Source organism: Brachyhypopomus gauderio, chromosome 9 (assembly GCF_052324685.1).
Source record: "Brachyhypopomus gauderio isolate BG-103 chromosome 9, BGAUD_0.2, whole genome shotgun sequence".
NCBI classification, from domain to species: domain Eukaryota; kingdom Metazoa; phylum Chordata; class Actinopteri; order Gymnotiformes; family Hypopomidae; genus Brachyhypopomus; species Brachyhypopomus gauderio.
The window spans coordinates 17,495,657-17,510,940 of record NC_135219.1 but is presented as its reverse complement, the minus strand read 5'-3'; the positions used below and the strand labels follow the sequence as shown (position 1 = coordinate 17,510,940).

Below are 15,284 nucleotides of genomic sequence, written 5' to 3'. Positions count from 1 at the left end.
GGCTGTTGTTGTTGTTGTTTGGTGACGTCATGTGCGTCCCTCAGGTGGGCGGAGCCCGTGATCCGTCTCACCTGAGGGTCGTTTGTTTGCCTATATATGTCTTGTCTTTGTACCAGTTGACCGCTGGTCATTATATCCTTAATTTGGATCTTTTGCACGGGTTTTGGTTTGCACACTTTCTATTAAACCATCCTTTTTCCCTGAGGCGTGATTGCTTCCTTTCCAGTTGCTCACCCCGCTGGTCACAATATCTCATTATATATATTTTATATATCAAGATATCTCATTATATATCTTATATATATCAAGATATCTCATTATATATCTTATATATATCAAGATATCCAATTATATATCTTATATATATCAAGATATCTCAGAAACATTACCCTCCTTTTCCACAAAGAAATTCCTTTCTTGAAGGTATGAACTGAACCATTTTAGGACAGTTCCTGAGAGTCCAACCCAGTTCTCAAGTCTATCTATGAGAATTTTGTGGTCAATGGTGTCAAAGGCAGCGCTGAGATCGAGCAGTAGTAGAACAGACATGTTTCCTGAGTCTGTATTTAGCTGAATGTCATTGATAACCCTAATGAGTGCAGTCTCAGTACTATGATTAGGTTGGAAGCCAGACTGAAATTGGTCTAGACAGCTATTTGTGGACAGAAAGTGCATAATTAGCTTGAAGACAATTTTTTCTATTATTTTTCCAATGAACGGTAGATTAAAAATTGGTCTATAATTATTCAACAAGCTTTGTCTAGAGATTTCTTTTTCAAGAGAGGCTTCACAACTGCAGTTTTTAATGCACTCGGAAATACACCTGACATGAGTGAAGAATTTACTATTTGAAGAATGTTCATTGATATTGCGGAAAAGACATTCTTTAAAAACTTGGTTGGTCATTACCATTATCAAGGCTGCAAGTGGATGATTTGAGATGACTCACTGTATCAATTAAACCTTCTTCATTAATAGTACTAAACTGGCATATGTTGAACATTTTGCGTGGTTGTGGAGAGACAATTGGCTCGTTGGTGGATGTAGGCGTACAGATGGCATGTCTGATATTGTGGATTTTAGTATTAAAGAATTTTGCAAACTCATTACATCTCTCAATTGAAACTAGCTCAGGGGTCATATATGTAGGTGGGTTTGTTAGTCTGTCAACCATAGTGAAAAGAACTTTGCTATTGTTAATAATGCTAGAGAAGAAGGATTGTCTAACTTTGCACATTATTTTATTGTAATCACGCAGCCTATCTTTGAAAATCTCTATATACGTGAAGGTTGGTTTTACGCCATCTGAGCTCAGCCTTTCTGCATTCTCTTTTTTGGTGCTGAACTGCAGGATCATTTCTCCATGGAGCTTTCTGCTTACATTGCATGGTTTTAACTCTTAACTGGTGCAATCTGATCCAAAATACTGGCAGTTTTTGAGTTGAAACTATCCAGCAGAGTATCAACAGAGCCTGATAGTTGGCAAGGTGCAGAGCACACTTGGGTAACAAAAAGTGCAGCTGTCCTCTCATTTATCTGTCTTTTCTTTAACCTAACCTACCTGGCATTGCTATGGATTGAAATCCACATTTCAAAAAATACACAGTAGTGATCAGACAATGCAACATCCTTAATACAGGCTGAAATGTTAAGACCCTTTGAGATAACCACATCCAAAGTGTGACCATGGCAGTGCGTGCTTGCAGACACATGCTGAGAAAGTTCAAAAGATTCAAGTACATCATAGAATTCTTTGGCATAACTATCATTGGGATTATCAATATGAATGTTAAAATCACCAGCAATAACAAAATGATCAAATTCAGTAGAAATAAAAGATAACATATCTGTGAAACCCCTTTTAATATTTTACTCAAATATTCAAAAGATGTGAAATCACCAAGTGGTAACTGTTTGCATTGGAAAGTATCATTAAACAGCATTGCTACACCTCCCCCTTTCTTGCCATTGTGAGAAACATTTAAAAAGTTAAAGTTTGGTGGAGCCGACTAAGTTAGCACAATATCAGCACTATATGAATTTAACCATGTCTCTGTTAAAAGCATGAAATCAAGCCCATAAGATGTAGTTAAATCATTAATTAGATAAGACTTGTTTGTAATAGATCTGACATTTAGTAGAGCTAACTTAATAACCTGTACATTTTGTTTCAGAGACTGAGATACTTCCAACATACTGTAGGTTGGATGTATTCACAGTATCTGACCTAAACTCCTTGTTCTTTCTGCTTCTGATCAGAACTGGAATGGGAGAGATAATTGGGACACAGGGTCCATGCTTGTTTTGAAAATATGTACCGCTGATATCAACACTGTAGCAGCACGGACCCAAAAGATGTAAATTTTCCTTTACGGTGGTGGAGGGTGGGTGGAGCTCCTGCTGGTGATGAGCTCGCGAGCGGAGCTGTTTATTTGGTGGATTATGAGCTTGTTTTTTACTTTGAGGTTGTGGGGGAGATTTGTTTATTAAGGACTGTGGGGGAGAAGTTGAGGTGATTTGCCGCTGTACCTGAGGACTCGCTGACAGTGAAAGTGTCAGTCTTGTCCCTACAGATACAAGCTTCTCCATGGTTTCTGGGAAGTTCAGGTGAGGTGATGATGAGGTGGAGGTGGAGGATGGTGTGGATTGTCTATTCGGTTGTGGTGTTTCTGGCAGCTGATACAGCACATGGCTCCCATCTAATTACTCCGCATCCTCTGTGGGGGGAGGATGTTGTGTCTCTGTAGTGGCGACGGTGTCCTTGGGTGTTAACGCTGACGTTTCTTCACCAGTTGAAACAGAGAAGTTACACAGAGATAAAATAAAGTTTTCTGACAGGAGATTGACACCCCTCTTGTTAGTTTGCAGTCCGATTGAAGAATTCTCTCTTCCCAAAAAACAGATTGAAGTTGTCAATGAAGTTCAGTCCATTTGACCTGCAGGTTTTCTGCAGCCAAACATTTAATGCCAGTAGCCTTGAGAACATATTGCAGCCCCCTGCAGGCACAGGGCCACTGATGAATACCTGATTTAATGCCGGAGTTGCTGCCACACTCCAGAAATGTTTATAATCTCATCTGTCCTGTGTATGTCCTTATACAGAGCTAATTTTCCCTGTTTTATTTTCTCGAGGAACACAGATGAGGAGAGACAAGCCTTTTCCAGAGATCCATCCTGGGCCAGCCACCTCCTGCCTAACCGGATATGCCTACACCAAAATGGACATTATCCCTTACAGGTCTAAATTGTTCTTCTGTGTAAATTGTTGTCATTGGCATGGTGACCGGCGTCGGCCCAGAGGAGTATTTTCAAGTGTCCAATACTCATCTCTGTCACACACACATCACCAATAAATGTAACAATTCAGCATGAAATAAAAAAACAGGAAATACTAAGGCCAGCAAAATGGTGGTGGATCCTCTTAGGACCCCCGGCCTGCTACGGACCTGCTGGCGCTGCCATCACCGTTTCCTAGCAACAGACGTCACGCCACACACCCGTCCCACGAAAAAATGTCTTCTGCTACACACTCCACCACGTCCCCAGAAACGAAAGCTTATGTAGAGATGCAAATGTGAGTGGGAAGAGGCACATTGATGACTGTATAGCATCATTTAAGGCAAATTAAGATGAATTTAAGGCAAATTGTAAGGTTTGTAAAATATTGACACTGATATGGTACAGAACATTGTTATTACTGATTCAGTTTCCTATTGAAACTACTATTGAAAGAACAAATCATGTCAATAGATTAAATCTAAACCTCTGTTTAACTGTTTGAATGATCTGATTCAATTTAATTAAGAATTTGTCATCTCACTCATTCTCTCCAGGTTACCGCAGCACCACACAGTCACAACCTCAGTTACAACAGTGCTGACTGTGCACATAAACTGCATCAAAATATTCTTTCAAAATATTCTTTCAGATTCAAACTTTAGGGAGAACAAAGGCAGAGGCAGTGGTTAAAGATGTCCTTGCTCCAAAGGCAGTGAGTGACGTTGTGAAGGCCCTAACATCAGATAAATCCTGACCATTCTCATTACACACAGATGCATCAAATAAAAGCAACAGGAAGATGTTTCCCCTCGCTGTTCAATATTTCAGTCCAGAATGTGGGATCACCAACAAAATGTTTGATTTCATGGAGAATCCAGATGAGTCTGCTGCCGGGATTGTAGCTCTGATAGACTGTGCATCAGACTCTGGAACAGCTGAGCTGATTTCTACCTCACAAACTATCTCTGGACTCGTTCTCGCCCCCTACTGTGCAATTTTCCTTTGCACATTTATTTGAGACACCTACAGCTATATACATATTTACAACCTGCGTTCATGGAAAGAAATAAAACAGTCTTAAATTGAGTCCTCTTAATCAGAGTTTAAAGATCGGTGACTGCAAAGTCACATAGATCCCGTCATCACATACATTACGAGCCTGCTCTCCCAGGCTCGTCCCCCCTCTGCCTAGTTACACCCCATTATATTCTATAAGCCCCTCCCCAAGAACATTCCATTCATGATACATTATTTGAAAAAATAACTGTTTTGCACAATTTCTTGCATGTGCTGGCACTCATTATCTCCAGGGTAGTTAATTTTGCGATGTGGTGCAGCCTTAAATTGTGAAATACAGAGACAACAAATGACAGGAGCATGAAATTATGGTTCTCGATTTCGAATTGGGTTTCGGCAAAGTGCTCCCCGAGTAAAAACACATCTTCAGAACCAATCTCAGCCCAAACAAACTGGTTGACAAAGGACACACTGACACCTGTTGATTTTTGGCGTATCACACGCTCTGCTGCTCTGACCACCTTCACTGTTCCATCTGAGGGGATCATCAGACCACCATTGTTTTTAAGTTGAGGCAGGTGGTAGCTCTGGTCAAAGGATGAGGGTACAGCAGCTTTGACAAGGCTTGCACGGCACACCTCACAGGACAGTTTTTTCAGAATTTTTCGGACAACAAACCCTGAAATGTAGACCAGGGCATTGTCCACAAGACCACCAAAGCAGGTGGGCAGGTAACTGTGGTCACATATGACTGCAGAAATGTTTGCAGATGGGGACGGGAGCTCTTCTTCTACCATTAAAGCAGAGTGCATGTCTGCAGCTGATAGTGATACAGTCTCATCTTGTGCTGCCACGTTGCCTGACGCACTTGGTGAGACACCACAGCGCACCATCAGACTATGGAAAACGCCCTGGAACTGCCCTGCAGTGGGACTGTTATTCCAGCCTCCTAAAAAAATCTAAAACATTTGCACACTTAGATTACAGAGATATTTAATGAGGACACTCATAGTCATCAAAGACACATCTTCTGAGGGTAAGTATGGAAACTGTATAACCATGTTTCTTCCACAGGTAGGCTATAAAAACATATGCATAGGTGTCTGAAGAGGTCTATAATATTGTAAACAAGTGATGTATATTCTCTATTAGAATGCCCACCCAGATGGTACCAATATCCGCTCTGGCTCACGGACTGAAAAGACTAATTATAATGTGAAATTTCTACCTGATGCCCTGACAGAATGGAACAAAAGTTCCAAGTGATCCTGACTGAAGCGGTATGTGCAGACATAATGCTGGACTTGGAATTTTTTGTGTTCCTTGTTGCTACAGGCTAAAATATGAGAAACTTAAAACAACTTCCATAAAACATTTGAATTAGTATACCACATTGTATTGTAATACACAATACATCACTAACCCCTAAACATGCAGAAAGAACAAAAAGTAAAAACATGTTTTTACCTTTTAGCAAAGTATGATATTAACTTTTGTTTCACATATGTATCATAAATACATCTAAGTGCATTACAAATACGTGCTTTCATGATGTGTGTGTGTGTGTGTGCGCGCGCGCGTGTGTGTGTGTGTATATATATATATATATATATATATATATATATATATATATATATATATATATATATATATATATATATATATTAGGGGTGGGACGCGATTAAAAAAATTAATCGAATTAATCGGAAGCTTTGTAATTAATTAATCGAAATTAATCGCATTTTAATCACATTTCAGTATTTAACATGAGAAATATTAATTTAAGTTTGAATGATGAATGAATCAATGAACATAATCATAAACTTCAACATCTTGTTTATTTTTCCACCAGTCTACTACGAAGACCAATATATATGTAGTGTGCAGAAAACAGTTCAGAACATTGGAAATTCTGACCAAAAATGTTGTTTAATTTAGGGAGTTTTGCTCAGGATATTGGAAGAATTGAAGTAAATCAGAAGATGTTTTTTAATACCATTTTAGATGGTAGACTTTCTTTAATTTCCCAGGCCTCTGCCACAGGCATCTCCATAGTGCCTAGAAGTGGTCTTCTGCATGCTCAAAGCAAATGACTGGATCTTCATCATCTATAGATTCATCATCTATAATATGAGCTGTCACACCAAGATCATTCTTGTTGCTAACAGAGGTCCAGTGATCCCCAGTCAGAGCCACATTTGTGGCACTCTTCACAATAACCTGTTTTAATTCTTTCCTCATCATACAGCTGCTGGATTTTCTTCGACATTGTCTTTCTGGGGTGAGTTTCCCAAAACGTTCTTACGTACGAGGTTAAGACGTACTTGGCGCTAAGAACGTTTTGGGAAACTCACCCCTGGACGGTAGTTCGTAACTTGCATCAGTTGACGCAATTCGCAGCGCTTCTTGTAAGCATTTATCTTCGACCACAGGGAGCGGACAACACAAATAATGTGACGCATCATGTATAAACGCGTGCGGAGTCGCGCGCCATTCGCGAAAGTTTAATCCAGTCTTAATGGTCCAATGAAGGTAATTTAAAAACCAGGACGTTTCCTCACAGGATGTGAATTACGGACGTTTGATCACCCTATCGTACTAGGAATACATTTAGCAGCTAAGTTACCATTACTGACCTGCGCGTTAAGCTGGGCGTACACTGTGCGATTTTTGGCCCATTTTCAGCCGATTTTTCACTCGTTTCGGCTCAATCGCGTGTCGTGCATAGTATAGTTTACACAGGTAAACGAGGAACGATTCACACCTCACGACCAACTCCCGATCAGAAATCGCAGCGTCGTAAGAACATCAAACATGTTTGAAATTCAAATCGCTCCTCGTGAGAGTATCGCACTGTTGAAGCAGCTCCACGAGCCAACTCTCCCTGCGATTTAGTCGTACAGTTTGAGCTGGAGCTGAGTACACGATTTAAAATATCGCACAGTGTACGCCCAGCTTTAGCCGCAACATGTTTTGCGTTGAGGTGGTAACGAAGGGTGGAAGTGCTCCTGTGATAAGCGAACTCCTTCCTACATAAAGTGTAAATAACACTATTTTTGTTTGAACTTCCATCTGGAAGTTTCTTATATTTAAATTTCCCATCCACCAACGTAGCCTCTTCAGTCATCTCCATCATGCTCATCTTATTGTGCGTCCATATAATCTGTATGCCCGGAACTCGCGCACTGAGAAACATTCCACGTTGCAAAAGTGTCTCGTCCGTTAAATGCGTTAAAATGCGTTAATTTTTTTAGTGCGTTAATTTTCATGTAATTAATTAATCGAAATTAACGCGTTAAAGTCCCACCACTAATATATATATATATATATATATATATATATATATATATATATATATATATATATATATATATATATATATATATACAGTCATACCCCTGTCAAATTTTGACTTAAATTTACTTTTATTTAACCAGAAATTATATTTTTGACTGGAAATCTCCCAGGAGATAATACGATGATGTACAAGAGGCATCATTGTGGGGAAAAAAAATTCTCAGCTTTTATTCACATTTGAACAAAAAGTAGCATGTCCAAAATTATTCAGACCCTTCTCAATAATTAATAGAAAAGCCTTTATTTACAGCAATCAAACGCTTCCTGTAATTGCTGACCAGCTTTTTGCATGTCTCCACTGGTATTTTTGTCCATTCATCTTTAGTGATGAGCTCCAACTCTTTGAGGTTGGAGGGTCTCCTTGCCATCACCCTGATCTTTAGCTCCCTCCACAGATTTGTTGGTATGGGAGGAGTGAGGTAGTTACAGGCTGCAGTGTGCCTGTAATCAGGCATGTGATAAGGGCACCATGGGGTCCTTGCAGCAATAGCGTGGCTAAGCTAAGCAGCACAACGGGACGACAGGGTTGGAGCGTGAGCTCGACTTTACGGAGTGTTCGCTGTTGTAAGGTACGGTGCATTTTTACTCATGTATTCTGCTTTTAAATGTGAGACTAGTGTCCAGTACTAAGTGTTTAGTCCTGCTCTTATATCGAGGGAGAGGCCCAGACGAGGCGCCTCCTGGTGCAGTACTATTGTGGGAGCAGAACTGAGTCATTAGTAGTTTTGATGGGGTTAAAGCAGGTATGTTTCACTTGTATACGGAGTTTTATGGGTTGGGGATTTAGTTAAGCTACATAACTGGAGTGCAACCTTTAGCTTTGCTCTCTAACCACCTGTGCCTTTTAGTTTGCTTAGCTAGCCCCTGTAGCTTCTTGGCCTTAGGCGCTAACCACCTACAGCTTCTATCTTTGGCTGGTATATAATGCTTAGTTATTGCTGCTGCTCCTTTATAAGTTTAGTATAGACTTGATAAAGACGAGGTTTGGTTCAGAGCGCCGATTTTGGATTAAGGCGGGGGAAGAAAATGTTAATGTTGTGGATATTACAACTTGTGTTTGTTTCCCATCATTTTTGTCCCATGAGCCTGATATCATGTTAACCCTTTGAGTTGGTATGTTTTGATGGCTTGCCAACCTTGATGATGATGTTTGGTGAATATGTATGGAAGGTAACCTGTCCTCCTTTTGTATGTATTTTAGATTGATCCAGCAACTGATTGCTGGCTGCTTTTCTCCACCAAGCTTATAACAGTTTTGGATTTTTCATTTTAGTTTAGTTTTTATTTCATTGAGATATTTTTCTCTTAATTCAGTTCGTTTTAATTAGTTTTTAGAGCACGTTTGCTTTTTTTAAAAATTAGTTTTAATTATTTAATTTTTTGATGAGCCTTTTATTATCCCACATGGGGAAATTGTGGTGTTACAGCAGCTTAGAGAACATACAAAAAAGGTAGAAAAATTGCTTCGCAAGTTTGAACATATATTAAAGGTGAAGAAAAATATGTAAAGAAGAAATTATGAAAGTTCCAAAAGTTCTGTAAAATTTTACTGAGTTATGAAAAAAGAAAATTGTATACATCATTTACAATGATTGTTTATATTTTACTGAGTTATGAAAAAAGAAAATTGTATACATCATTTACAATGATTGTTTATATTTTTTGTTTTGGGGCAGTGCTGGTTGTTTAACCTGACAGCAGAAAGAAGAAACGAGCTACGATGTCTTTCCATTGAGCAATGTGGATCCACTACTCCACTCTACAACCCCCCCCCCCCAACCACACACACATACACACACACTGAGGTTTGTGCTTTTATATATTTTATTTTAATATTCAGGTTTGTTGATTTTATGAAGTTGGGGGACCAATTGGATTTGGGATTTTCATTTGTGGGTGTTCACTAGTGTCCTGTGTGCAGTGCAATATAGGGTGGGATTGCTGACTGTCCCGAGTTGGTCTCCCAGATGTCATAATTGTCTTTGAAGGAATTTTATTTTAATCAGAATAAAAAGTGTTTCCTATTTTACTGCAACTCTCAGAAACCTTAAGCTTTTGTATGTTTCCAAAACCCGTGTTTTTATCATTTCCCTCGGAGCTCCTCTTTGCTCCATTTGTAAACCAAGGGGTGGTGTAGTCTGGCTCTACATAGGGGGTGCCACATATAAATGGTAAAATAACCAAAATTATTGTTCAGTCTTACTTGTGAAAGGTGATCCCACGCGATCTGATTTCGGATTATAGCAACCGTAGGCTGCACAAAATACCGGTATAATTGCTCTCTGTGCATTAGGTCTGGTGAGCCTTCAGTGAGGAGACCCATCCAATATGGCGGCGACGCTCGATTACGCTCCAGCCCGTAATGAGGTGTCTATGTATATTATGTCTATGGATGGTGCTCAGTCACTAGGGTCTGTCCTCTCTTCCCATTTTTATTTACATCCCGCTCTGTAAATACGGGGCGGGGTCAGTCAGCGGCGGCTTTGCGCATGCGCAGATCGTTTGCGGTGTGGATTTGCTTTCTGTGAGACTGCACTGTGACTGAGTCTGTCGCTGAGGACACTAACTGAATAGCATGAGGGTTCATCTCAGTTTCCAATAACACCACAAGTTGCTAGCTTTGTCGCTAGTCACTTTTTTTTAGTCGCTAGAGGGTCTGAAAAGTCGCTAGGCTGGCAACACCGCCCCAGGGGGCTGTGGATCCCGGTAGAGAGGACGCTATGTGCAGTTGGCTGCCGCTTCTCGCCGGTGTGTGATTGGTCGTATAAGACTTGTACCTGTGTTAAAATTGCAAAACGACCTTGGGTATGTTGCGCTATATAAATTGAACATTCATTCATTCAATCCTTTGCCCCTCCCCCTCCCAGGAAATTGCCATCCCAGTGGTTACTGGGAAATAAACATAGTCATGAAATCTTTGTTTGGATTCATACATTTTTAATAAACAGAAAAGATATAATTATAAACATAAGCATTGGTGTATTCCATGAGTCACTTGGTTTTGACTAGTGTTTTTACATAATTAAAAAGCATGAGAGTCTCATCTAGAACAAGAACTCTGAGGAGAGGGCATCCTTATCTCCATATATACTGTTCTCACATGTTTACAGTACATTTGGGCACACTGAGAAACAGGGGGGAGACATAGCTGTTGTACACAAGCAGTCCTGACACAGGTTACAATATACACACATACACGATACACACAGTGCATGATTACATACCGAATCTCACTATTCAGTCCTTCTGCTAATCAGAAGGAAATGTACTAAATCATAATGTTCTTTTGTAATTTTAAATAAAATAAGCAAAACGGCAAAAGTTCTCTGACACTAGCAAGCATGTCCAGTAAAAAAAAAAAAAAAACTATTCCAAAAGTCTCAGAATGGAAACCTCCTTTGCTTGACTCAAAATGACAACTAATAATTGATCATTAATGATCATATTAATCAGCAATAATCATATTAATGCTAATATGTGCAGCACAGCTCTCTGACCTGTAGGACATCACCCACCTAGTGCACAGGGGCATAGCACTTATTACACACTATAAAGGCCAATGTTGAACATATAACTAAACTAAACACAACTAATCACCTGACAAATAATGAACAGTGACACAAACATATAAATTAGATTTACAGCATTTAATGTTCACTCTTATCCATGAGGGCTTAAAGAATTGCATTGCCATTTCTGCAAAACATTTCTCTATAGGGCAGGGCTATTCAACTGGCAGCCCACAGGCCAGAACCGGCCCTTTGATGAATTTGTACTGGCCCGCAGCCCATCTCCCCATAAATAATAATAAATATTTGATAAACCGCCATAAAAATAAATTAACATTATATTTGCAACATTTTACGACACTGTTGAAATTAACGTACAAATTTACGTTGTAGTGTTTGCTTCAATTTTACATCCACTCTGAGTTTGTTTGCATTTGAAGACAGCAGGTTCAAATCAGCATCAGCTGGTGGTGGTGATATTAATTACTTACCAAGAATGGCATAAGTAATAATAGCATAACCTGATTCAGCTTCCATTCAGAAACTGGTGTTGGCACACATGTTAACTTAAATATATTAGCAGTGTTTGTTAATATAGGGCAGTACATTATATTTATTAGACATAGCAAGAAGTTTTACGAATTATCAGTGAACGACACTAAACTTCACCTTTAAAATCCTGCAGCTTTCATTACACATCCATCACCTCTAGGGGCCGCTGTTACACCAGGTCAGTGGTGTGGCTGTTCACTAAAGCAATTCACAGTTATGACTGAATACTAGGGGTGTGACGATACACTCAGCTAACGAGACACGATATTGGGTTCACAAGAACGAGACGAGATTTTAAGAACACTAAAATAACAAACTATATGACTGGACAACAGTTTATTTAACTGAGTTACACGTGCATTTTTTAAAAATAAACTTCTTCCTCTACAAATTAAAATAAAATCATAAAAATAAAATAAAATATTTCTAATTTTTTCAAGCGCAAACAATATTACAGTGAGTCCCCGCTTAACGATGGGGTTAGAGACTGAAAAGTCCATCGTAAAGGAGTTTTCGTCGTTAAGCGTGACCCTACGACAAACGCAAAGCACCCGTTTGCTAATGCTGCTGACGCTGGGTCAGGGTTGCAATCACTTACTTTCTGAGGTGTATGCAAACATACTATGGGCGACCCCTGAACGAAAGTTGTTGACCGGGGGGGGGATAGCTTACATTTTATTGAGCATGTTTTTTTTTTTTTCTTTCAAGTATCAAAGTAGAACAGCTTCCTCAAGCAGTCATTGATGCATTTAGGAAACAGGAGATGACTGACTTTTAGTCATTACTTGGGTAGCACACATATTCTGAATGAGCAATTTTAATCTAGATTAATTTCAAGATTTCAGTGAGTTTAATCTAGATAAAATTTTTTTTATCTAGATTAAACTCGTGTGATTCGCAGAGTCAAAGAACATAACTCTTGTTTTCGGAGCCTTGATATCTCCTCGCGTAGCTCTTCATTTTCATTGAGGGAGAGATCAAGCGCAGTAGGCTCATTACTGACGCAGTAGTCATGTTCATGACACGGTAAGGGGTCATCATCATGGTCAGTCTGCATCTCTGTTAGATCAGTGTTGGGTGGACGCTCTGTTCTTTCCCATACTCCAGATCGTGGAGTTGGAATAGTATAGTTATTCCATTGAAATAGCACAGGAAAAGCTCCAGGTCGCAGTCGTCGTCGTCCAGCAGGAGTGGGAGGTTCGAGCAGATCAGCAGCGATAAAATGTCGCAAACACACTCGGGAAGTACTCGTGGCGATAAAATGATCTCTCCTGATCTTAACCACCCATTGTTTCTGCAGTTCTGAGTCCTTTGGAAAGGTGTGGAAGCTCAGGTAGGAATTACACCTTGTCGATGCTGTGCAGAATGGCACACAGCAGTGGTGGTTGGACCTGCTGTCTGTACGTTGTTGAAACGATACTTTTTTTTGTTTACCTGTCATGTTTAGGACACGTAAACGGACAGGAGATGAAGGAAACTTCCAAGTAATTAACGGTAAATATTAGTGATGTTACCCTTGAACCTGAAGCTTCAAAGCTTGTGTCACAAAAGCAACACCCACTGCTTCGAACCACTGTATCGATGCTTGATTCGTTCCACAATGCTTCGTTTCGGCACACAATCACGTGACTGCTTCAGGCACTGATTCAAAAGAGCAAATCTTCGCGGGCACTTCGAGGGTCGTTCGAGGATTGGGAGAGAGCGTAGCAACAGCGCGAGAGAGAGACAGAGACAGCGAGAGAGAGAGAGAAATTAGCGAGTAGAATGGAACCATTGCCAAAAATAGGCCGTTCTGAAGTCTGGAAACACTTCGAAATTTTGCCATCAAATAAGGTTATTAAAAAATTATAAGAATAAAGACAATTACCTTATTAAAAGCAATTAATGACACTTTGTAAGTCTGTTAGATAATGGGCTGTGCACCAATTATGAATTATATTTTAAATGTATAAAATCCGTCATTATTCTGTGTGTAGTGTTTCATGTCATCAAATCACTAAAACATTTTTGTTTTGGATACTAAGATATGCACCATTATCAAATGTTCTCTTTCATAATTTTATAAAGAAAAGGCAGTCATGGCCTGGTGGTTAAGGAACTAGTCTTGTGACCGGAAGGTCATGGGTTCGATCCCCAGACCTGAGCAAGGCCCTTAACCCTCAATTGCTCACTTGTACAAAAAATGAGATAAAAACGTAAGTCGCTCTGGATAAGGGTGTCTGCCAAATGCCCTAAATGTAATGTAAGATCACTGTGTGATTTTTATTATTCAGCCATCAGTCCTTTTTCTCAGCATTCTGCTCAACCCAGCAGTTAGATTTGGAAAACATGCACAACAAACAATGTAGTTTTATCAGTTGTCTTTATTGAAACAACAAATGTCAAAATTTTAATGCACTTAAACAGTTTATGCTGTAAAAAACAGTTCCCTTGTCTTCAAACCACAAGATACATGAAGCACTTCATGGTTTTGGCCACCAGATGCCGGTACTGTGCACTGTCATGAAGCTTCGAGTAATGAACCTTTTTTCAACTCATTTCGGAGGAAAGCTTCAGTGCTTCACAAAGCTTCGGTTTGCTATCACTAGTAAATATGCTCGTTACAAGACTGGTGAGGTGAATAGCTAGCACAGTGTACGCTTTCAATGGCTACCGGATGTCAACAACCATCCTAACCTTTTAGCGGAAATTACGTCACTTAACAGCGTGCACATAACCATTGGATAGAAAGCTTCAGTGCTTCAGAAAGCTTCGAATTTCAATCACTAGTTATTTGTGTTAAATTGACATCCTAAACATTGCAATCAAATCAACAATACTTTTTAAGGTATAGTAAAATATAGTAACTAGATAACTTGTTGGTCATGTGTTACCTGAGCAACAGTGAGTGCGTCACGGCGTCGTCATCATACGGGTATTTGTCCATTTTCAGTCGTTTTATGTCAGCGCGTGCATTTCACGTTTCAGGTACACAAACGTGTAACTGACACGGCACGCCGGGTGGACTAACGTGTGTATTACACGCTAGGCCGTGATACTGGGTTGACAATTAAAGAATTAAATAATAAAAGGTTTTGTTAAATAATTTTTAATATTGGGGCTCATTTATTTTTTTGTAAAAAACAAACAAACAAACAAAACAGTACAACTTAGTTAAGGTATCCAGTTGAATAGAACAGGTGCTGCAAGCCACAGGTCTGTGATACTATCCCATGAGCAATGCACTCATGGATCATCATCACTTTTATTTAAATAATGCCTGCCCCAATTATGTTGTAGGTCTTACCAAATCTTTATTGCTTTGGGGATGCTGTCAGGGAAATGGCTGGCATGCACCCATCTGGCCACTAGGTGTCCTCATTCCTTGAAAACTAGTGGTCTCCATGGATACTCCTCACACTCACCTGTGTTCCATCAACCTCGTCACCACACTATATAACGCTTCCAGCGACCTACGTTTGCGGTACTGCCAGCTCTTCCCTGTCTGCATACCCAGCTGTTTGTTCTGTCTCTCTGGATTTTGACTACCAGCCTGGCTTGTTTTTTGTTGATACACGGCACAGTATAACG

At 39.7% G+C, this 15,284-nt stretch overlaps 1 long non-coding RNA gene across 3 annotated transcripts in view; it reads left to right on the top strand.

Moving 5' to 3' along the window:
- The first annotated feature begins 7,991 nt into the window (after positions 1-7,991).
- The window catches only part of LOC143523307 (uncharacterized), an 88,190-nt gene continuing 80,897 nt past the window's right edge, over positions 7,992-15,284 (top strand). For all 3 annotated transcript variants that reach the window (XR_013133280.1, XR_013133279.1, XR_013133281.1), the window contains exons 1-2: positions 7,992-8,222; positions 9,330-9,458. This is a non-coding gene — a long non-coding RNA (uncharacterized LOC143523307). The remainder of the gene's footprint in view (positions 8,223-9,329; positions 9,459-15,284) is intronic.